Source organism: Tursiops truncatus, chromosome 10 (assembly GCF_011762595.2).
Source record: "Tursiops truncatus isolate mTurTru1 chromosome 10, mTurTru1.mat.Y, whole genome shotgun sequence".
NCBI classification, from domain to species: Eukaryota; Metazoa; Chordata; class Mammalia; order Artiodactyla; family Delphinidae; genus Tursiops; species Tursiops truncatus.
The window spans coordinates 28,803,033-28,825,348 of record NC_047043.1 but is presented as its reverse complement, the minus strand read 5'-3'; the positions used below and the strand labels follow the sequence as shown (position 1 = coordinate 28,825,348).

General features: G+C 44.9%; 1 protein-coding gene across 2 annotated transcripts in view; it reads right to left on the bottom strand.

Annotated features, from left to right (window-relative positions):
• Positions 1-22,316, bottom strand: part of RCAN2 (regulator of calcineurin 2) — a 265,907-nt gene that overhangs the window by 230,371 nt on the left and 13,220 nt on the right. Inside the window, exon 1 of one of the 2 annotated variants that reach the window (XM_073810650.1) lies at positions 9,389-9,469. The exons of the other annotated variant lie outside the window; for it this stretch is intronic. The gene's annotated coding sequence lies outside the window, so the exon portion shown is untranslated. Of the gene's footprint in view, positions 1-9,388; positions 9,470-22,316 lie in introns of those variants that run through there. 2 annotated transcript variants of the gene reach the window in all.

Genomic DNA, 22,316 nt, shown 5'->3' with positions numbered 1-22,316 from the left:
ATCAGAGAAGAAAAGGAAATAAAAGGAATCCAAATCGGCAAAGACGAAGTAAAGCTGTCACTGTTTGCAGATGACATGATACTATACATAGAGAATCCTAAAGATGCTACCAGAAAACTACTAGAGCTAGTCAATGAATTTGGTAAAGTAGCAGGATACATAATTAATGCACAGAAATCTCTTGCATTCTTACACACTAATGATGAAAAATCTGAAAGTGAAATCAAGAAAACACTCCCATTTACCAATGCAACAAAAAGAATAAAATATCTAGGAATAAACCTACCTAAAGAGACAAAAGACCTGTATGCAGAAAATTATAAGACACTGATGAAAAAAAATTAAAGATGACACAAACAGATGGAGAGATATACCATGTTCTTGGATTGGAAGAATCAACATTGTGAAAATGACTCTACTACCCAAAGCAATCTACAGATTCAATGCAATCCCTATCAAACTACCACTAGCATTTTTCACAGAACTAGAACAAAAAATTTCACAATTTGTATGGAAACACAAAAGACCCTGAATAGCCAAAGCAATCTTGAAAACGAAAAACAGAGCTGCAGGAATCAGGCTCCCTGACTTCAGACTATACTACAAAGCTACAGTAATCAAGACAGTATGGGGCTTCCCTGGTGGCGCAGTGGTTGAGAGTCTGCCTGCCGATGCAGGGGACACAGGTTCGTGCCCCGGTCCGGGAAGATCCCATATGCCATGGAGCGGCTGGGCCACTGAGCCTGCGCGTCCGGAGCCTGTGCTCCGCAACGGGAGAGACCACAACAGTGAGAGGCCCGCGTACCTCCAAAAAAAAAAAAAAAAAGGACATTATGGTACTGGCACAAAAACAGAAAGATAGATCAATGGAACAGGATAGAAAGCCCAGAGATAAACCCACACACATATGGTCACCTTATCTTTGATAAAGGAGGCAGGAATGTACAGTGGAGAAAGACAGCCTCTTCAATAAGTGGTGCTGGGAAAACTGGACAGGTAAAAGTATGAGATTAGATCACTCCCTAACACCATACACAAAAATAAGCTCAAAATGGATTAAAGACCTAAATGTAAGGCCAGACACTATAAAACTCTTAGAGGAAAACATAGGCAGAACACTCTATGACATAAATCACAGCAAGATCCTTTTTGACCCACCTCCTAGAGAAATGGAAATAAAAACAAAAATAAACAAATGGGACCTAATGAAACTTAAAAGCTTTTGCACAGCAAAGGAAACCTTAAACAAGTCCAAAAGACAACCCTCAGAATGGGAGAAAATATATGCAAATGAAGCAACTGACAAAGGATTAATCTCCAAAATTTGTAAGCAGCTCATGCAGCTAAATAACAAAAAAACAAACAACCCAATCCAAAAATGGGCAGAAGATCTAAATAGACATTTCTCCAAAGAAGATATACAGACTGCCAACAAACACATGAAAGAATGCTCAACATCATTAATCATTGGAGAAATGCAAATCAAAACTACAATGAGATATCATCTCACACCAGTCAGAATGGCCATCATCAAAAAATCTAGAAACAATAAATGCTGGAGAGGGTGTGGAGAAAAGAGAACACTCTTGCACTGCTGGTGGGAATGTGAATTGGTACAGCCACTATGGAGAACAGTATGGAGTTTCCTTAAAAAACTACAAATAGAAATACCATATGACCCAGCAATCCCACTACTGGGCATATACCCTGAGAAAACCATAATTCAAAAAGAGTCATGTACCAAAATGTTCATTGCAGCTCTATTTACAATAGCCCGGAGATGGAAACAACCTAAGTGTCCATCATCAGATGAATGGATAAAGAAGATGTGGCACATATATACAATGGAATATTACTCAGCCATAAAAAGAAACGAAATTGAGCTATTTGTAATGAGGTGGATAGACCTAGAGTCTGTCATACAGAGTGAAGTAAGTCAGAAAGAGAAAGACAAATACCGTATGCTAACACATATATATGGAATTTAAGGAAAAAAATGTCATGAAGAACCTAGGGATAAGACAGAAATAAAGACACAGAACTACTACAGAATGGACTTGAGGATATGGGGAGGGGGAAGGGTAATCTGTGACAAAGCGAGAGAGAGGCATGGACATATACACACTACCAAATGTAAGGTAGATAGCTAGTGAGAAACAGCCACATAGCACAGGGAGATCAGCTCGGTGCTTTGTGACCGCCTGGAAGGGTGGGATAGGGAGGGTGGGAGGGAGGGAGATGCAAGAGGGAAGAGATATGGGAACATATGTATATGTATAACTGATTCACTTTGTTATAAAGCAGAAACTAACACACCATTGTAAAGCAATTATACTGTAATAAAGATGTAAAAAAAAAAAAAACTAGAAAGCAAGAATTTTTAAACATAGGAAATAATGATCTACAAAGGAAGAAACCTGAGTAGGACATACTCCAAAAGCAACTTAAGTTTGAGTTTATTTTTCCTTAGACAAAACAATATTAAAGATTCGACTCATCTGCTTTTTAAATTAAGAAAAAGAATGTAAAACTTTTTGCAACAAGGGCAACAAATAGGAAAAAGTGTGCCTTGATTCCATGTTATAGCCAGCTGAGGAGGATAAATAAGGAAATAGGATAAATGGAAGTGATTAAGGAATAATTCCTTCTGACTTTAAATTCAGTTTTCATTGAAAAACAAGTAAATGGATTAGGGGAGATGTGTTAGTTTGGAAGAGGTTAAAGGTGACCATGTCAGCTTGAATATTAATGATCAAAACTAAGAATGCAATGTTGCATTAATAAGTAGTAGAAAGAAATGCCTATAGCTATTTTTAAATTGAATATAAGGGTAAATAAATCCAACACAATTTTTTTTAAAGAATAGAAACCTCAACTTATAAGTTTTACAGTGTTTAAAACCCCTTTAGCTCTAAAATTATTCTTCAACGATACCTGGGGCAAAGTAAGCTGATTAGAAAAAAATTTATGTGAATAATGATAATCATTTTACAATTAAATCATATCAGCTTCCAGTTTTGGTCTGGCCTTACGGATGAGGTCCTTTTGTCACCTAGCTAGACCCTGTTCGGGATAAGCCAGGCCTTTTCCTCATTTTGCCCAACTTATAGGGAGACTGAAGTATAATATTAGCAACATCAAACTATCCCAGCCATCCTGGGATACAAAGGAGAGACATGATATTCTTAGGCTGGGCTCCAGAGAAACCCATTAGAGCTCTTTTTGAAATATAATGGAGCCTATTTAATTCAGCCACAGAATTTTCACACCCGCCGTGCTGTGTGAACCTCCTGCTATTCTTGATACCATTTGGGATCAGTCTTGAAAGAACCAAGAGGACGCAGTGTTCAACTTGTGGTTTTTCAAAAGAAAGTATCCACATTCCTCGCTCATAGCTCCCTTCAGGACACCTTCTGGGACCACTGTTCCACTGGAAGCTCCCACAGAACAATAATTCAATTAATTCAATTCCCCAAGGAAGCAGCTTCTTATACATTTTTATGAGGTTACAAAAAAAAAAGCAAGCTGTGGCCACCATCTCCTTTTGTATTGGCTTCTACAGCAGAATCCAGGACTATAGACTCACCCATCATAACATCTTTACACCTGTAGGGTTTTAATGCCCATGGTCTCCCTGGAAGATTTGCAAATACTGTATATTCTTCCAACTGACAAAATAAAAAGGGAAGGAAGACCCTCACATCTATGCAGGGTCAGATGGAACAGGTAGTTAGGGCCTTTGTAGTCCATTTTCACAGCCCTAACTGACAACATCCAGAAAATGGGTTCCAAACAGGCTTCCTGCAAGGGTAGAGAGTCAGAGAGAGGAAACATCACCTTTTATGAAGGGTATGAAGGTGAGAAAGTTGCTCTTAAAGATCGGAAAATCTGTTTCTACAAAGAATAACCTACAATAAACCAGAGCTTTATTCAACAAAACCAACAAGAACTATTGGAGCCCTCACCCAAAAGAGAAGAGCTTCAGTCATTGTATTAGTCAAGGTCCCAGCAGGAAACAGATGGCATGCTCAAGTCGGAGAATCTGAAAAGAGTTTAATAATGGAACTGTTGACAAAGGTGTGGGCAGGCTCTAGGGAAACCACAAAAGAGAATGCAAAAGCCTGGGCTAGCACCATCCCTAGACCAGAAGAGCTGAGAAGAGGGGAGAGGTTTCCAGAACCGGCACACAGAGGGTTGAGTGCAAAAGGCCCCCACTCAGGTTGAGGGCTACCGCCCATCCTCAGTGCCACCACAGAGAGGGTGCCAGGGGAGTTAATATCCCCACCTTGCTCTCTTTCTCTGACCTGCTGGCACCTTGCATTGGCCAAACCCAACTGGGAACCAGAGGGCAAGGGAGCTGGGATGTGGAATATATGGGTCAGCCCCTGGGGCACAGAATGAAGAGGGATGGACAGAGGCTCTCTGGGACCAAGTGAAGAAATCAAGCACCGTCTTCATAATTGGGTGGTAGCCTAGAAATGTGATAGGTTAATTTCAGTGGAACTCAATCTAAAAATGTATAATGTCACAGATTCACCCTTTTTTTTTTTTTTTTTTTTTTTTTTTGCAGTACGCGGCCCTCTAACTGTTGTGGCCTCTCCCGTTGCAGAGCACAGGCTCCGGACGCACAGGCTCAGCGGGCCCAGCCGCTCCGCGGCATGCGGGATCTTCCCGGACCGGGGCGTGAACCCGTGTCCCCTGCATCGGCAGGCGGACTCTCAATCACTGCACCACCAGGGAAGCCCACAGATTCACCATTTCTGACTGCCTTTTTCTTTTTCTTAAGAACAAAAAGATGGAAAGGGGAATGAGCAACTCTGCTTCAGGACCGATGCCTGCACCACTGTGGAAGGGGTATTTCTGAGCCCAGGAAGTAGGCAGAAGTCCACCCTCTCATCATGGCTGTAAGATGAAGTTTAAAAGAAAGCCCCAAGTCTCCAGAGAAGCCAAGTAATTATATGCAAAATAACTTCACCGGAGAGAATGACACTTCTAAAGGGAGCAGTGAGGCAGGTGAGGGTTGCTATGGTAGCCAAAGTAAGATGTAATCTTTCCCCTTCTGCTGTCAGAGAGGACTTAGGGGGCTGGGGCGAAGGGGCAGAGAGTAAGAGAGGCTGCACCTTTGAGGAAAATCCAGCCAAGAAGGGTCTGGGTTATTCAGATATTCTATTAAGAAAGGAAAGCCAGACTGGAAAGCTGCCAGAGGACAGGTGGGTTGCGGAGGGCTTGTCAGAACTCATTAGGAGGCCAAGAAGGCTGGCGACACTCTCTCTAATAAGATTAGCAGATAATGATCAGCTCGACTGTAAGGTCTTTTTAATGCAAATATAAAGGAACTAGGAAGAGAAAGATGAATATCCCTATCTCAGTCCCCAGCATAGCCTATGCGACTTTTTTTCTCAAATACAGCTAAATGTTCAGGTTACTTCCACATTAAAAATCTTCCATAACTCCCTAAGATCTAGTAAGTTCAATAAAAAGAGTTCTTCCGCCCAGCAAACCTGGACACCCACAGGAAGATGACGGTCTTCCTGTCCAGATGTATCTTACTCTCCTGTCGGTGTGAGAGAAGAGTCCTAAGTCTCAGCGTCAGTCTCCACATCTGTCAATAAGGACAATAATAATAACAACAGCAGCAACAGCAATTATGAAGGGCTTCCTTTGTTCTGAGGGCTTTATCTATCAAACGTATGGACAGCTGTGTGGTCCTGTGTGGTCCACTGACTCAAGCTTTCCTCGCTTCTAAGCCTTTGTGTTGGCCCCCAGCCCCTCCTATCGACATCTTGCTCATCCTGAAAGCCACACCTGGGGCCACCGCCTTCACACCCCACTCTGAGCCCCACCTGCACAAGAAGAGATCACCCCCTCACTAACCCCAATCATCCTGTGTCCGACCTCTCACAACACTTACTTTGCTGTGCCTCTTGTGAAATAGAATTCATATTTCATGGCAATACAAGAAACATTGAAACATAAAAAATTCTTCTCTGCCCTTTGGTCTCCCATCTCCCCCCACTGTGCGTTGTGTATCTGCACTTGGCATCCACCAAACCTCCCCATTGGCAGGAATACGTGCTCAACCATAAAGAGCAACATTCTCCTCGCATCAGCAAGACAACTCCTTAACGATAACATTCCTTCTTGATCTTATAAGGGGTCACATGACCCACCACCATGATGCTTAGACCTGGATGATGTAAACTGTCAATAATACATCATTTGATGTACAGCCCTCTGTCTCAAAAACTTATAGAACTGGGCTTCCCTGGTGGCACAGTGGTTGAGAGTCTGCCTGCCGATGCAGGGGACATGGGTTCGTGCCCCTGGTCCGGGAAGATTCCACATGCCGTGGAGCGGCTGGGCCCGTGAGCCATGGCTGCAGAGCCTGCGCGTCCGGAGCCTGTGCTCCGGAATGGGAGAGGCCACAACGGTGAGAGGCCCGCGTACCGCAAAAACAAACAAACAAACAAACAAACAAAAAAACTTATAGAACTGTTCCGTGACTTCTAATGGGCAGAACAGTTCTCAGAGCTTTCTGTGATGCTCTTCCCGGGTTATAATCCTCAAATTCAGCTCGAATAAAATTTTCCACTTCTTTCTTAGAGCAACTGATTAATTTTTCATCAATACTCTCCTTGTACTTTTCTTATTCTTATCCTCCACTTCCTGTTGGGGTCAGGGGCTCTGTGTCGTCCACCTGGATAACCCCTGTCGCTGCTAAGTAAGATCTTTACCCCTAGAAGGTAACCTCTGGCATTTCTTGAATTGAATGGACTTCAGGAGTCCTGCCTGACTCTCAGCTTCCCAGTATACTTGCTGTCTTTGGGCAAGTTACTTCATCTCTCTGCGTTCAGGGTCATGACCTCTGCAGTAGGGATAACAGGAGTGTTTCCGCCTTAGAGTACTGTTTTGAGGATTTAACAGCTAACACAATAGGGCCTTTAGGACAATGGGACACACAGGCAGTGCTCAATAAATGTAACCATTATTAGTATTGGCCATCTTAGTTCTTTCACGTGACACAGGATCTCGTCCCCTCTTTCCTGGAGTCATCAGTCTTTTCACACCTAGAGAGGCAGCGAGCAAAGTGTAGACTTTGGAGTTGGTCTGTTGGGTCTGGCACCAGCAATTCCTAGCTGTGTGACCTTGGACATGCTACTGAACATGTCTGGGCAGTGTACGCAACACGGGGGCCATCCTGGTACTGATTTCATAGGGTTGTTATATGGATTGAAGGAACTCTAAAGACAGACGAACCCAGATTCTAATGCCAGCAATGCAGTCCCAGTGCTGGGTGACCATGGGGGGGAAGACTGGGCTGGCAGCTGAGGCCTGGAGCCTAGGGCTGAATCCTCCTTCCACCACCATTTTCCTTGGTGATTTTAGGCAAGTTAGTTTCACTCACAGAGCTTCAGTTTCCAAAGCTACAAATCAGGATGATGGAGAGGCTCAAATGAGACTATCATGGGCCCCGATTGGTCCAGAGTCCTGCAGCTCAGGAGATGTTAGCATTTGCTGACGCTGACGCTGACTGGCGTTTGTTAATCTCACGGTCATCCCACCTCTTTATCTCCTCGTCTAGTCTCAGATAACTGTTTACATTCCAAGCAAGGCATATTTTGTGGTAGGCGCGGGGCTTGACGTAACTTCGGGACCAAGACTAAGAACTTGCCTTCAGTTTCGCAGCCCATGAACCTGGCTTCCTAACCCATGTTCCCTGCTTGAGACTTAGGTTTTACTTGCCATCCTCTTTCCTTTGAGTGCCATTTTCCAACCTGGATAAAAATGCCACCAAGTGCTTAACCAGAGGCTCCGGGGTCCTTCCCAGGAAGGCCCCTCCCCACACTGACCCCCACCACCACCAGTAAAGCACACTCCACCCAGGGAGGGCCACCTAGCGTCTCCTTTCTGCTTCTGGTCTACACATGTGTTGTTACTGACAACATTTGGCAAAGCGAACCCATTTACTGATGTTTTTACATTTCCTCCCATATGGTGAGCATCCTTGCTTCTGCCTGTAATAACCTGCACCCAGCATGGCTCCTGGTCCATGGCACTGGCAAGACGAAAGCGATGTAACATCACTACCTCTACCCAGAGCCACTGCGATTCTCCCTCATTCTCAATCTCTCTCTCTCTCTCTCTCTCTCTCTCTCTCTCTCTCTCTCTCTTCCCGTCTCTCTGTCCCTCTCTCTCTCTCCTAATAGATGTTGCAGAGCCCTGTTCATCCTTCATTACCACTTTCTCAACTGAGTAACTCCCTGAGTCTCAGACTTTCATTGGTCTCCTGCTGTGTTAAATCCAGAAGGATGAGGGTTCTCACTCTCCCTTTTCAATGCTGGTGCAATTCACCAGTTCACTCTTGATCTGAAAGTAAGTCACTGCCCTGATGGCTTCAAGTCACTTTTTAAATCCTTCCCTTCTTTTTATATGCTTTGGCTGAAGATGTTTTCTTTCTCTCCCTCCCTTCCTTCCTTTCTCCCTGCATCCCTCTCTCTCTTCCTCCCTCCCTCTCCCTCTCTCCCTCCTTCAAGCTTACAATCACAGTATCTGTTAGGTCCCTAAAGGAGCAAATGCGGGTTGGACGTGTGCCTGGGAGCTGGAGCACACCTCCTCCTCTCTAGGTGGAGCTGCCTGCCCGCAGCCGGCTCAACCAAGGTGCCCGACTGAGAAGCTGACCCAGGCTGCGCAGTTCTGCTCCACACTGTCAGAAAGTCACAATTCCGGATGATCCATAATTAGTTCCTCACTTCTGGTGCCATGTGTTGTTTACCAGAAAGAGCTGACCCAGATTCTAGCTTCAAAAAAACAAGCTGAAACCTTTATTAAAGTCCTTCCTGGCTGGCTGCAATTGGGATCAGTTGCTTGGAAGGGCCAACTCACCTCATCTCTCCGTCTTCCAACAACTGATCAGGGGCCAGGCCCACGAGGATAGAACCCGGTTGGTAGGAAGATTTCTGGGGAACACTTCCAGAGGGCTGAGGGAGAGAGACTTGGGGAACACCTCCAGAGGGCTGAGGGAGAGGGACTTGGGGAGCACCTCCAGAGGGCTGAGGGAGAGGGACTTGGGGAGCACCTCCAGAGGGCTGAGGGAGAGAGACTTGGGGAACACCTCCAGAGGGCTGAGGGAGAGAGACTTGGGGAACACCTCCAGAGGGCTGAGGGAGACTTGGGGAACACCTCCAGAGGGCTGAGGGAGAGGGACTTGGGGAACACCTCCAGAGGGCTGAGGGAGAGGGACTTGGGGAACACCTCCAGAGGGCTGAGGGAGAGGGACTTGGGGAACACCTCCAGAGGGCTGAGGGAGACGGACTTGGGGAACACCTCCAGAGGGCTGAGGGAGAGAAACCGAGCCAGTGGAGGAGTCAAGTAGTAGCAGCCAACTCACCTTTTAAGAGCTGGTGACAACCTTTCCTGGTCTCGATACTGCCTTACTCCAAAGACGGTGCTTGAAATGAAGTGGGAGGAAGACGTATGTATATCATTCCTCTACTTGACCAAAAGGGCAGATGGAAACGCTTGTAACTTTAATGAACTGAACCATCATGGCGGACGCCATGCTAATCAAGATGGCCGCTTCACTACTGCAGGCGGCAGGCTCCTGACGAGCACAGCCGCAACAGTGTGAGAGGCCTGCCCAACGTCCATCCAACATGCCACTGGAAGCTCTTTACGTCAGAGGAGAAGACTAGGGCCCCTCCCCCTTCCTGCTTGTCTAACCAATCCCAGCACCACTCCATATGTTTAACTGGAAAAAACAGCCAACAAAATAGAAGCTTCTTATTAAGATGTCAAAGACCAGTGTTTACGACTGGATTCCTAAACCTTGATTCAGTACCAGGGATGGGGCAGTGTGAAAGACGAAAACCCGTATTTTAGGTTAGCTTGTCTTTTTGAGAGACTGTTGCTGTTTGTCTCTTTATATAGCTACCTCGTTCTACCTTTCAGATGACAGTGTGTGTCACACAGCAGATGCTCAAAAATATTTGTTACATAAATGTAGACAATTCTCTTTTCCCTTCTCTCCACCAGTTCACTTCCTTTTTCATCTTCTCCATTTTCTACATTTCTTAAAGTTTTTTTCCTTCTTCCAAACAGAATCTCAATGGCCTTTTCCCTTAGAATGTAAAATTACTTCAAATACCAAATATGAAACATTAAAAACTGTGATAGGTGCATGGATATGGAGAAAAGGACCTGGGAAGTACATAATATGAGGGTAAAAGAAAGCAAGTCTAACTGACCACATCAGCATGGTCTGCCCTTGGCTTTGATGTGAGGAGGGTGAAGACTGGTGCAACACACACAGCTCAGTCTTTGTGCCCTGCCTGTTGGAGTTGTCATCCCTGTGCACCTGTCGGCACAGCCATCCTGCAGAGTATCTGCCAGTCTATTAAAATCTGTGTAGTGGGCAAGAGGGAAGAGATATGGGAACATATGTATATGTATAACTGATTCACTTTGTTATAAAGCAGAAACTAACACACCATTGTAAAGCAATTATACCCCAATAAAGATGTTAAAAAAAAAAAAAAACCTGTGTAGTGGGACTGCAGGACAGGGCATTTGTTATTCTGTATATTTCAGATAGGAATGTCAGAAATATGTCTGTGATAAAAAATAAAAAAAAAAAAAAGGAGGGGGTGAGTCATGTAGCTATTGGGGGAAGGACTTACCAGGTAAAGAGACTGGCAGGAAAAAAAGCCTGACAGCGGCTGATGTATGATAGGAAGGGAGGGTGGGAAGAAATGAGCTCCGAGGGAAAGCAGGAGGCCAGGACGTAGAGCGCCGTACAGGGTATGGAGAAGACTCCGCTTTTTACTCTGAGATGGTAAGCCGCTGGAGGATTATTATTTATTTTTTTTTTTTGCGGTACGCGGGCCTCTCACTGTTGTGGCCTCTCCCGCTGCGGAGCACAGGCTCCGGACGCGCAGGCTCAGCGGCCATGGCTCACGGGCCCAGCCGCTTGGCGGCATGTGGATCTTCCCGGACCGGGGCACGAACCCGTGTCCCCTGCACCGGCAGGCGGACTCTCAACCACTGCGCCACCAGGGAAGCCCCGCTGGAAGATTTGGAATAGAGGAGTTTCATAAACTGACTTTTCTCTGGCTGCTATTTGGGGAATAGACCAAAAGTGCAGGGAGAGAAGGAGGGAACCAATTAGGAAACTATTGGCGGCAATTCAGGCAGGAGGTGATAGTGATGGAGACCAGAGAGGTGGCAGGTGGAACAGTGTAAAGCAATAGGATTCTGGATATTTTTAATGTACTAGCAGCATCTTGTTGAAGGACTGGATATGGAGTAGGGGAGGATTCAAGGATAATGCTGAGGTTTTGGTCTGAGTACCTAGAAGTGGGAAGTTGCCATTGACAAAGATGGAGAATGCTATGGGAAGGGCAGGTTTGAAGAGAGAAAATCAAAAGTGCAGTTTAGGGCTTCCCTGGTGGTGCAGTGGTCGGGAGTCAGCCTGCCAATGCGGGGGACACGGGTTCGAGCCCTGATCCGGAAAGATCCCACATGCTGCGGAGCAGCTAAGCCCATGCGCCACAACTACTGAGCCCGCACGCCTAGAGCCCATGCTCCGCAACAAGAGAAGCCACAGCAATGAGAAGCGCGCACACCGCAACGGGGAGTGGCCCCCGCTCGCCCCAACTAGATAAGACCCGCGCGCAGCAACGAAGACCCAATGCAGCCAAAAATAATAAAATAAATAAATTTTTTTAAAAAAGTACAGTTTAGGACAGGTTAAGTTGAAGATTCCTACTATTCATCTAAGCGATGAGCAGTTGGTGCTGAGTCCACAGCTCAGGGAGGAGGGCTATATCATAAGTGATACTTGAAATCATGGGACTGGATGAGGGGGGTTAGTGAGAGAAGACGTCCAAGGTCTGAGCCCTGGCCCACACCAGCATTTCAGAGCAAAGGTAGCATCTCATGGGTGTGTTGTAAGGATTCAATGAAACGATACATGTAAAGCACCTAAAATGTACAGTGAATCTTCATCAACAACCTTGCACACACCCCTCTGACCCCCTGCTAGCCCCCACCTCCACTGGAGCCCCCATCCTACACCCCAGGGACCTGGACCTGGGGGAATTCTTCATTGTTCAGGAAGGAGGCAGACAGGGAAAAGAAAATCTTGTTCTCCCCCATCAAGGCTACAGAGGGAAAGCTTTCTTGCTTATTTTCCGACTTGGAATACCGAACATTTTCCCACAGTAACATGAACAGTTTCTAAGATGTCTCAAAGCAGAAACCCAGTACTTTATCTCAAGTACATCATGCATATAATAACCTTTTGGGTTAGCCTGGGGACCTGGTCATAATTTATGAAGTTTCTCTGAGAAAATACCTTCCAAATTCCAAATGACTCAACAGAAACCTAGATTTAAAAGGTGGCAAATTGCCCCCTTACATAAAAGCACACATATAAATGCTAAAGATGGATATATCAGGACTTCCTTTAAAAGCAGGGTTCTGTAACATATAGCTAGCTATATTTTAGGTGCCCAACCAAGACCAAGCAAGTCCAGCGATAGTCCCTTTGTAGCTCCTGTGTCAGTTTAATCCTTGTCATACCTCTCTGCGACCCTTCCCCACATCACTTTCTAGCGCTCAGCCAGGCAACAAATAGGTTATTGAAAATTTTTAACTCTAAGATAAATTCCCCATCAAGCTGTATTTCTCCATCATAGTCCTTATCTGGCTATACTGTAGTTGTTTAATTGCCTTCTTCCCAATTAACTCTGCAAATGCTGGGCTGTATCTATCTTGTTCACACTGTATCTCTAGAGCCCAGCATAGTACCTGATACCTAGCGGCGACTCACTAGAACTTCCTGAAGGAAAGAGGAAATCAAAAAATCAGCCTTGGTCCTAGCCTACTCCATGACACATAAGTCTCCTTGAAAGAAGAAGGAATACAGAGCGTTGTTCCAAATGAGGTAAACCAATCAATCTGAGAAGAGAGTTCAGGAGCACTGAGCTTCTTCTGAAGTAATAAGATAGGAGGATTTACCCCCCAGAATAGAGCTACTCAGCGTGACTTGTGGAAACCCATAGAGAGGGAAAGTTTCCATAGGACTAGGCTTAGGGCTGCCTAAGAGAGCCGAGCTGAACCTTCAAGTCTCCCATTTTCTGAATGGTCATGTTTTTTTGCTTAAATGATAATGTAGTTTCCCAGGCTCCACGGCCCTGAATTCTTAGGAGTCATGTTTGAGGACAGTTCGATTAGTTATTTGCGTGAACACTTATCTGTTTCTATAAATCATGTTTAGAATGTACATATATATTTGTGTTCTGTTAATTTGCAAACTCTTAAAGCATACTCATGCGTCTTCTCTTTTCGTTCGCTCTATACAGTGTCTTATGGTACACTGTTTGACTGTCCATGATGATCGATTATGACCCTCCTCTATAGCTTCTCAATAGCAAGGATTTTTCTTAGATTTTTTTAAATTGAAGCACAGTTGATTTACAACATTGTGTTAGTTTCAGGTATAGAGCAACATGATTCAGTTATATATACATATTCTTTTTCAGATCCTTTTCTATTATAGGTTATTATAAGATTTTGGATATAGTTCCTAGTGTTATACAGTAGGTCCTTGTTGTTTATCTATTTTATATAGAGTAGTGTGTATCTGTTAATCCCAAACTCCTAATTTATCTCCCCTCCTTTCCCCTTTGGTAACCATAAGTTTGGTTTCTATGTCTGTGAAAGTAACAAAGATTATATTACACATACCCCCCCCCCCACAAACACACACCCCTCTATCTCAATACCCAGCACACAACAGGCACCCAATAAATGTCTAGGGAACTGAACTGTTTGGCTGCCTGGGCTATTTTCTTCCTTCTCTTTATTCTTTTTAATAATAAACAGTAATTTATAAATCATCAATCAAACCTCAGGATTCCAATGGGCTGAACTCTGCCACATCACCACCAGGAGCCAAACGTTAATAACAACAGAACAAAAAGCCCGGCGATGGCAGGGGGCACAGTGGAAGCCCAGCCAATCTATGGCCTCAGAAGTACCTTTACAGAGGAAACCACATGCTGTTATCCAGAACTAATTTGGAATTTTTTTTTAACCTGATCATTGTCAGGTCAATCACTGAAATATTTTTATAGTGGATAATGAAAGACTGCTGGTTACCATTTCAGGTGTGAATAATTTATGTAAAAGATCTATGAGGATTAAACCATTTTCTTCTGTAATTTCATCCTTTAAGGGCACTCTTGACATAACGCACCATGAAAAGATTGAGGATGAGTTTACAAGACAGAGATAATATTTTAATTTTTGAGCATTACATAGAAGTTTGTAGATTTCTCCTCTAAAGTTATGTATTGAGAATCTGCTCTGTGCAAACTACCGTGATGCCGCTTAGATGACTGATTCTGAGTCGGACAGAAAGACCCGCTTCTGAGCAGGTGGCAGAGGAGGGGCACCAGGACTATGATGACACAGGGACACACAGGTCCCGGATGGAGGGAGAGGGAAGTGGGTGGCAGAAAAGGCAAGCAGGCAGTGCTGGGGACTCAGAGGAGAAAGGGCTCCAGCTGGAGTGAGGAGTCAGGCAGGGATTCCGGAGCAGGCAGTACTGGAGGATAGATGGTGAGGAGGCAGCCTGTGTTTAGAGGAGGGGCAGTGGGGGCAGGGGGGGTGCATTCCCGGCTGAGGGAAAATCTTGAGCAAAGGCATGGAGGAAGGAGAGCTCGGGGAATAGTGTTTAGAAAACTACAGGAGCCGAGAGTGACACGTGGGGTGGGGGAGAGGCCATATTGTCATGTACCTTTCCAAGATGTCAATCTGCTGCCAGTGAGGAGGAAAAGCCAGGGGTGAGGCATGCTGTTGAAGCAGCAGAGTGTGATCACCAGATATGCACTTTAACAAAATTTCCAAGCAGCTCAGCTAAGAGTGAGAGGGTTATACAGCAGGAAGACCATCTAAGTAGCCACCAACAGGGTTCTGCAAGAAGTGAGTGCTATGGACTGAACTGTGTCTCCCCGCCCACCTCCACCAATTCATATATTGAAGCCTCAAGCCCTACTTTGTACTTGGACATGGAGCCTTTAGGGCAGGGGTCCCCAACCTCCGGGCCGCGGACCAGTACCGGTCCGCAGCCTGTTAGGAACCGGGCCTCACAGCAGGAGGTGAGCGGTGGCGAGCCAATGAAGATTCATCTGCCGCTCCCATTACTGCCTGAACCATTCTCCCCAACCCCATCCGTGGAAAAACTGTCTTCCGCAAAACCGGTCCGTGGTACCAAAAAGGTTGGGGACCACTGCTTTAGGGAGTAATTAAGGGTAACTGAGGTTATAAGGGTGGGCCCTAGTCCTGTAGGATTGCTGGTCTTAGGAGATAAGGAAAAGATCTCAATATCTCTGTCTGTCTGTCTCCCTCCCCCTCTCTCCCCACACAGGTACAAAGACGTCATGCAACAACACAGCAAGAAGACAGGTGTCTACAGGCAGGAGGAGAGTCCTCACCAGGAAATGAATCAACTGGCACCTTGACCTTGGACTTCTCAGCCTCCAGCACTTTGAGAAATAAACTTTTGTTGTTTAAGCCACTGGCTCTGGTACTTGGTTACCTGAGCTGACTGAGTTGACTCATACAGTAAGTGATGGCAGGTTTCAAAAGTGAGAAAGGGGTGGGGATAGATAAGAAGAATCAGGAGAAAAACCTCCTCACAGAGGCAAGGAATGGGGGGGGTGGGCGGCTCAGGCAAGGAAGAGTGGTCGCTGGCATCCATGCCACGTAAAAGTTTGGGGAAGCTGAAGACGAAGCAATCACTCTGGTTTCCGGATTGGGGGTTCCATGACCTTCAAAAGAGCAGTTATAAAAAGGAGGAGCAAAGAGAAGTTGAACAGGATTAAGGGGTGAGTCGCTGGGAAAGAACACATACAGCAGAAGGTGCAGGTCTTCTTTTAAGAAGGGATATGCAAAGTCTAGCCTCATCCTTAGGAGAAAGGCAAGGCTTACATTTCTCTAGGTGACCACATCTGTCTTATCGTTTTAATACATTTCTTTGTAAATCAGGAAATCCTTTTAGGCACTGTTAGGGACTTCCAAAGTTGTGTTGAGGTGACCTTGTTCCATTTCTGACAAATACTAGATTAAAATGACATTACGGTTTTTCCACCTAAGAATCTCCCAGAAGCTTTGGAAATGTTTCCCCTTAGTCCAGGTAAATATCTGAAAACCTTTTACTTTATTGAGGTTGATGTTACAGCAATTTTCAGAAAATCCTCAGAAAGTCCTGCCAAGTATCCATCTCATTCGGAGATGAGTCACCTCAAAACCTGCCTGGGGACACAGTGCTGTTCTTGACCTTAGCCCCTGGCCCCTCACACTGAGCATCATTAACTTCCAGGCAGGTTCCAAGCAGGTTCATTCTAAATATCTCTTTTACCTCTGCTTCAGTCCATCTTCCAACAGCGGGTGGCCCCATCTGACCACGGAGGGAACGCGGTTCGGGTCCACATTTCACCCCTAGCGCCTGGCACACATCTTAGAGGGGACTCAGGAACCACCTGTTCATACCTGGTCACCTGGAAACCAGGCCAGAGGAGAGGGCGCTCTGCACATGACCGCGGATGCTTTCTCAGGACTCTATTCGTTAAGTAGGGGAGAAACCCTGTAACCACTGCGTGTTAACCTCCCACAGCTTGTATGGCAGAAGTCAAGGGTAAGCGTGGACAGAACACCATAGATGTGTCTCTGTGCCCGTTTCCAAAAATACTCATTTGAGCATGTGTCTGTCCTTGAAAAGCCATGTTCTGCCCAGGCTGATTAATTTCTTAACAATAAAGATGAGTGGCTTATTTTTAACTTGAGGCAGGCAGTGAATGGTTGAGTCCACTGGGGTGGGGTCAGGAGGGGTGTGAGTGCTTTTTTTTTGAAAGGAGGTGAGAGCAGGTCACTGATTAGCTGGTCCTCCCCTCACTTCCCTGGTGTCATCCACCAGATGACATTTCTTCAAACAGGCAGAACAGCTGTAATTCAGACACGCTTTAGTTATCGCAACTTCAAATTTATTTTGCCTTAATCACATCCCTGCCTCCGTTCTGGCTGGCTTCTGTAATGACATGAAAAGAGAGTAGTTGAAATGCTAGACCTTCCAGCATCTGACTGTTGTTTCTGCTCCTGCGCACAGCAGAATAGCTACTTGATTCCATGAGCTAATACTGGACATCAGGAGTTATGCTTATTCATTCAGCAAAGAAATATAGAGGGTCTACCATGTGCGGAACAAAACAAAGCAAAATGAACAACCACAGTGTCTGCTGTCATGGCTTTCAGAGTCAAACGGGGATGTCATGAGTCACCAAAAAGAGTCTTCTTTCTCTTTTCTCTTTTCAGTGTTTGTCTAACAGATGTTCTCATGAACCCCTTTTCAAAGTTTGAAAAAGAGTCAACATGAAGATGGGCTAAGTGAACAGAGAGTATGTAATGGGAAAGCGCTGGTGGGTGAAGCTGAGAAGAATAATGCTTTTCATCTATTGTCACCAAAGCTATGATGCCGTTTGACCCTCCACACAACCTTATGAGATCACAGGCCATGCTCATTTTGCAGAGTAGAAAACTGAGGCTCAGAGAGGTTCAATAACTTGCCCAAGGTCTCATAGTTAGAATAGCATACTCAGGACCAAAATGAAGATCCCCTGAAACTTGATCTATTACTCCCTCCATCTCACCAGGGCAAAATAATGAGAAGAAACCCAACCAAACAATATTTTTTGTACACTGGCATGCATGAAGTAAAACAAATGATCCATAAAGCTAATGAAACATTGTTTTGGTAAGTAGAAAACGCCCCAGTGAATATTAGTAATAACATAATCAGAATGCTATCAACAGTCACCTAATCAACCCCCAAATTCCAATAATACTTCTTGAGGGCTTGTCACACGCGAGGTGCTCAGGCGTGGTGGACACAATGGTGGATCACAGAGCATGGTGCCAGCCCCCACAGACTGTAAGACTCCTGAGGGTAGAAGGTTCTCTGGCTCATGCTCCTTACTGTGCCCAAATTACGCACTCAGTAATTATTTATCGATTAAGTGGTCACTGCCGGCCTTTGTGTGCCACCGAAGGCAAGAAAGCAAGAAGGCAAAAGAAGGCGTTGGCTGCAGGAAGTGCTCAGAAGCATCCTCATGCTCACAGAATCCTTCCCTTCCCCTCCCCAACCCTGGAACTTAGAGATACGAGGACTCTATGGGCTCTTAATAGTCTATTTACTAGACATAAAAAGTCAGAAATGGGAAACAGGGGCAAAAGCTCTGAGCATTAGTTGATCCCCTTTAGGATAAAATTATTGGTGAGCGCTTTAAGGCTCAACTCATAAAAATGATACCATTGAGTCCATAACATTTGTGTGTGACACATACAAAAGCTAGTATCAAATAGTGTTAAAACCACTAGAGCATTACTGCCTGGCTTCGAATCCCAGCCGTGCCATTTAGCAGCTGTGTGACCTTGGCCAAGTCATTTAACCACTTTGGGCCTCAGTTTTCCCATCTGTCAACTGTGAAGGAAGGTACCATGACCATCAAATGGTATGCTACGGGTAAAAGTCTTAAAAGGAGACCTTGCAAATAATAAGAGCTTATGAATACAGTATTATCTATTGAAAAGAGATTTGCCAGATAACACAGCCAGAGCCATGACAAAATATAAAAATAAGGTAAAGTTAATGATTCCTACAAAACCAATGCTCTCCTTTTCTCCCCACGGTCAGGTGAAGACTTGGCTGGGATTCAGGATCCACCTGTCTGGCCATCCTGAAGATGGAAGGACCCTTGCAGAAAGTAGTGCAGTTAAAATAACCTTGGAGAAAGGAATGGCCACAGCTCCTACCATAAAACCCTAGACATATGGAAATGTTCGATGAGCTTTTGGTTCAAGCTCTTCCTGATGAGGTCCCAAAGCTACTGAATACCTCTATCATTAGAGATGCCAAAAGAAAGAATTTCCATAGACCCTGCCTAAGAATAGCTCTGCATTTAAAGATGGACATTAAAAAATAATAATAATAACCAGTGGTCATTCTCATTAATGAAACACATTAATGAGGCTCTAAGGATGCTGTGGATGTTATAATGGATGTTATCATGATCTGTAGCAAAGGCTAGAAGAGACTAAGGATGAAAGAGTTGGCAGGAACCTTGGGGACCATTCTGTCCAACCCCTTAATAATTTAAACTAGGAAGCTGAGGTCAAAGGGGCTCAGGGAAGGTCTTGTCTCTCATGGGGAAATGACAGCCAACCCAGGACGCAAGCTCAGCTCCTCTGATTCCAATCTGCACACAGCAGTGTTCTCTCTGCACCATCAGGGATGTCAGGGAACACCAATAATGATAGTGTTAGATTGGGATTGACATATATACACTAATATGTATAAAATAGATAACTAATAAGAACCTGCTGTATAAAAAATAAATAAAATTAAATTAAAAAAAACACTAATTGGGCACTTTGATGTGTTACACACTTTTCTACACATTTTATTAAAATAGGGAAACTTTATTAAAATTTTAAATAAGAGAAGGATGGTGACTTGTACACAGAAAAAACACTACTTCTTTTAAAGGCTACCCAAGGCTACTCAAAGTTGGCACTGCTCATATGCAGCCTTGATCTCCAGGCTTCCTAGACCTCAGTCCATAAGCTGCACTGCATGCCCACATGCTATAAATTTATCCTCTCCTCTTTTTTTTTTTTTTATTCGGTACGCGGGCCTCTCACTGTCGTGGCCTCTCCCATTGCGGAGCACAGGCTCCGGACACGCAGGCTCAGCGGCCATGGCTCACGGGCCCAGCCGCTCCGCGGCACGTGGGATCTTCCCGGACGGGGCACGGCACGAGCCCACGTCCCCTGAATCGGCAGGCGGACTCTCAACCACTGCACCACCAGGGAAGCCCTCCTCTCCTCTCTTTGCATCAAACTCACTGTCCTCTGTTCCAGTGCTCCAAAATCTTACTAGGAATCGTCAGAAACAATACTAAAGCACTAAGGATAAATATACAGTCATACATTACCTTCTCTCTGAGTGTCTGCATTTAACAGGGCTTTCCTTTTCTTCACCCAAAACAGTAACTGATGTAGTCATTTTGGACAGACTCAGAGATCTTTCAAACCAGAAGCCTTTTAAATCCCATTACATTGTCATTATCTTCCCTACCTATGTGGGGCTGGTACCACTCCCTAGCCCTATTCACAAATCTTTATGGTGGTGATGAGAAAATGCTTACAAACCATGGGTGATGTGCATACACAACTGTCAGTCATCAGAGTCAGGACCAAGAATGACAAAGAGTCCAAAGGCACCTTGATTGACAGGGCCAGTCCCAGGAGAACCACAGCAACGGAGAGTTTCTCCCAAGGTCAGACCTTAACCTTCCCAGACTCTATTTTCAGGTTGAAAGGAAATGTCAATGCCTTATCCCAAAAGAAGGACTCGGGCAGCCTAGACCCCCAGTGAGTGGAAGAGCACATCTTTGTGGGGAAAGTTTTCATCATGCAGAGGCAGAGTGCAGAGGCATTTAGTTTGCTCACATTTGAAAAATGTATGACCACTTTTTTTAGGAAACAAAAAATCACCCTGACTTCCCTCCCAATTTTGACTTAAATGGTTTTCTCTATAATGATACTTAAATATGTACAGACATAAAGCTGAGTCTTACAGTTTCGACTCCTCTAAAACCATCAAACTGCAACTAAATGCTCTAACAAAATACAAATGAAATTTTAAAACCAATCCAATTCAAACTAACAACACTGACTTACTATTCAGAGGATGATGTTTTGCTAAATGTAATCCTCCATCCTCATTATGATTCTGGTACCAAAAACCGTAAGGCAGGTGTTCAGAGTTCAGAACGCACCCACCACCCACTTTGCAGTAGGACCCTCCTCCCCCATGTCTTCATTCACAGCAAAATTAAACATTACTGGACCATCACGTGGCCTTCGCTGAAGGCAAGTTACATCGTTAAGTCCACCGGTTCATTTCCATGAGCCCACGGCAACTGAAGTAGTATTGGCACCAACTGGATTGTAAATAAAAAGCACAAATTCAGGCACCAAAATCACGTGGCAGTATTATTCATTACAAGCTGGTCATCTGGATGATCCAGAATGTGCTAATATTATTTCAGATTACCACTGGAAAAAACCCGTAAAATTTCAATGTTACCATTCAGAAGTCCTATGCCCCTCCCCCATGAATGCCCCTATGAATCCCACTCTGACGAGCAGTGGTGGGCAAGAGAAGCAAAGAGACCATTGGTGAGTCCTGGCTCCGTCACTTCTTGCCTGTAAGACCTTAGACTAGTTACTCGACTTCCCTGAGCCTCAATCTCCTTGCCTAGATAAACCGGGATAAAAATGGAACCTACCTCACTGGGATGTTGAGAAGACTGTGTGATACCATGTGGAAGGTGCTTGGCCCAATGCCTGGTGCTTCATAGGTGCTCAATCAACAGCCACAGTCATTCCTGCTCAGTTACTTGATGTCGAAGCTCCACAAAAAGAGGGAAGGATGCACTCGCATACCGAAACAGAAGCATTTCAAAAGAATTTGAGTCGGAGGTGGAAGCCTTTCCTATGACTGCCCCGGGGGCGGGGGGGGCGGGGAGTTCAGACAAGGCTACCAATCACACTTGTGCTTTGATATGTAATACGGATGTGGCACTAGAGCAGATTCTGAGAACAAGGGGCCCTTGGACAAAGTGAAAGGCGTCAAACTTACTGGGTTGGCCCAAAAGTTCATTCGGGTTTTTTACATCTTACAAAAACCCGAACAGACTTTTTGGCCACCCCCAATTCTTGTGGAATTACTTATTTTTACAGTTAACCAATTGGGGGAGGAGAAGAAAGGCTTTAGAAACATTTGAAAGTGTTCAACCATCAATCTTGTGCTTCCGAATTCTTTAGGATGGATCCAGTGGTCAGTTCATCTTACCACTGACTGGGTGCCCACCATATGCAAGCCCTTGCGATGAGTACGGGGGGATCACAAAACGGTCTTCACCCTCAGGGCACTTACCATCCAGAGGAGAGGTAGGTAAACAAGAAGAAAGCTGAAAGCTTAGACTCTAAGCTTCACTAAAGACGGGGGCTATGTTCTACTGGTTTCTCTACCCCAGAGGCTAGCACCACACCTGGTACAGAGTAGGGGTGAACAAATGAATGAATGAATGGATGAATACATGAGTGAATGAGCTATAAAGGTTAGACTATGTATATGCCGTAAATACAGATACAAAAAAAAAAAAAAGACTGATGGCTCTGCTGAGGATTCA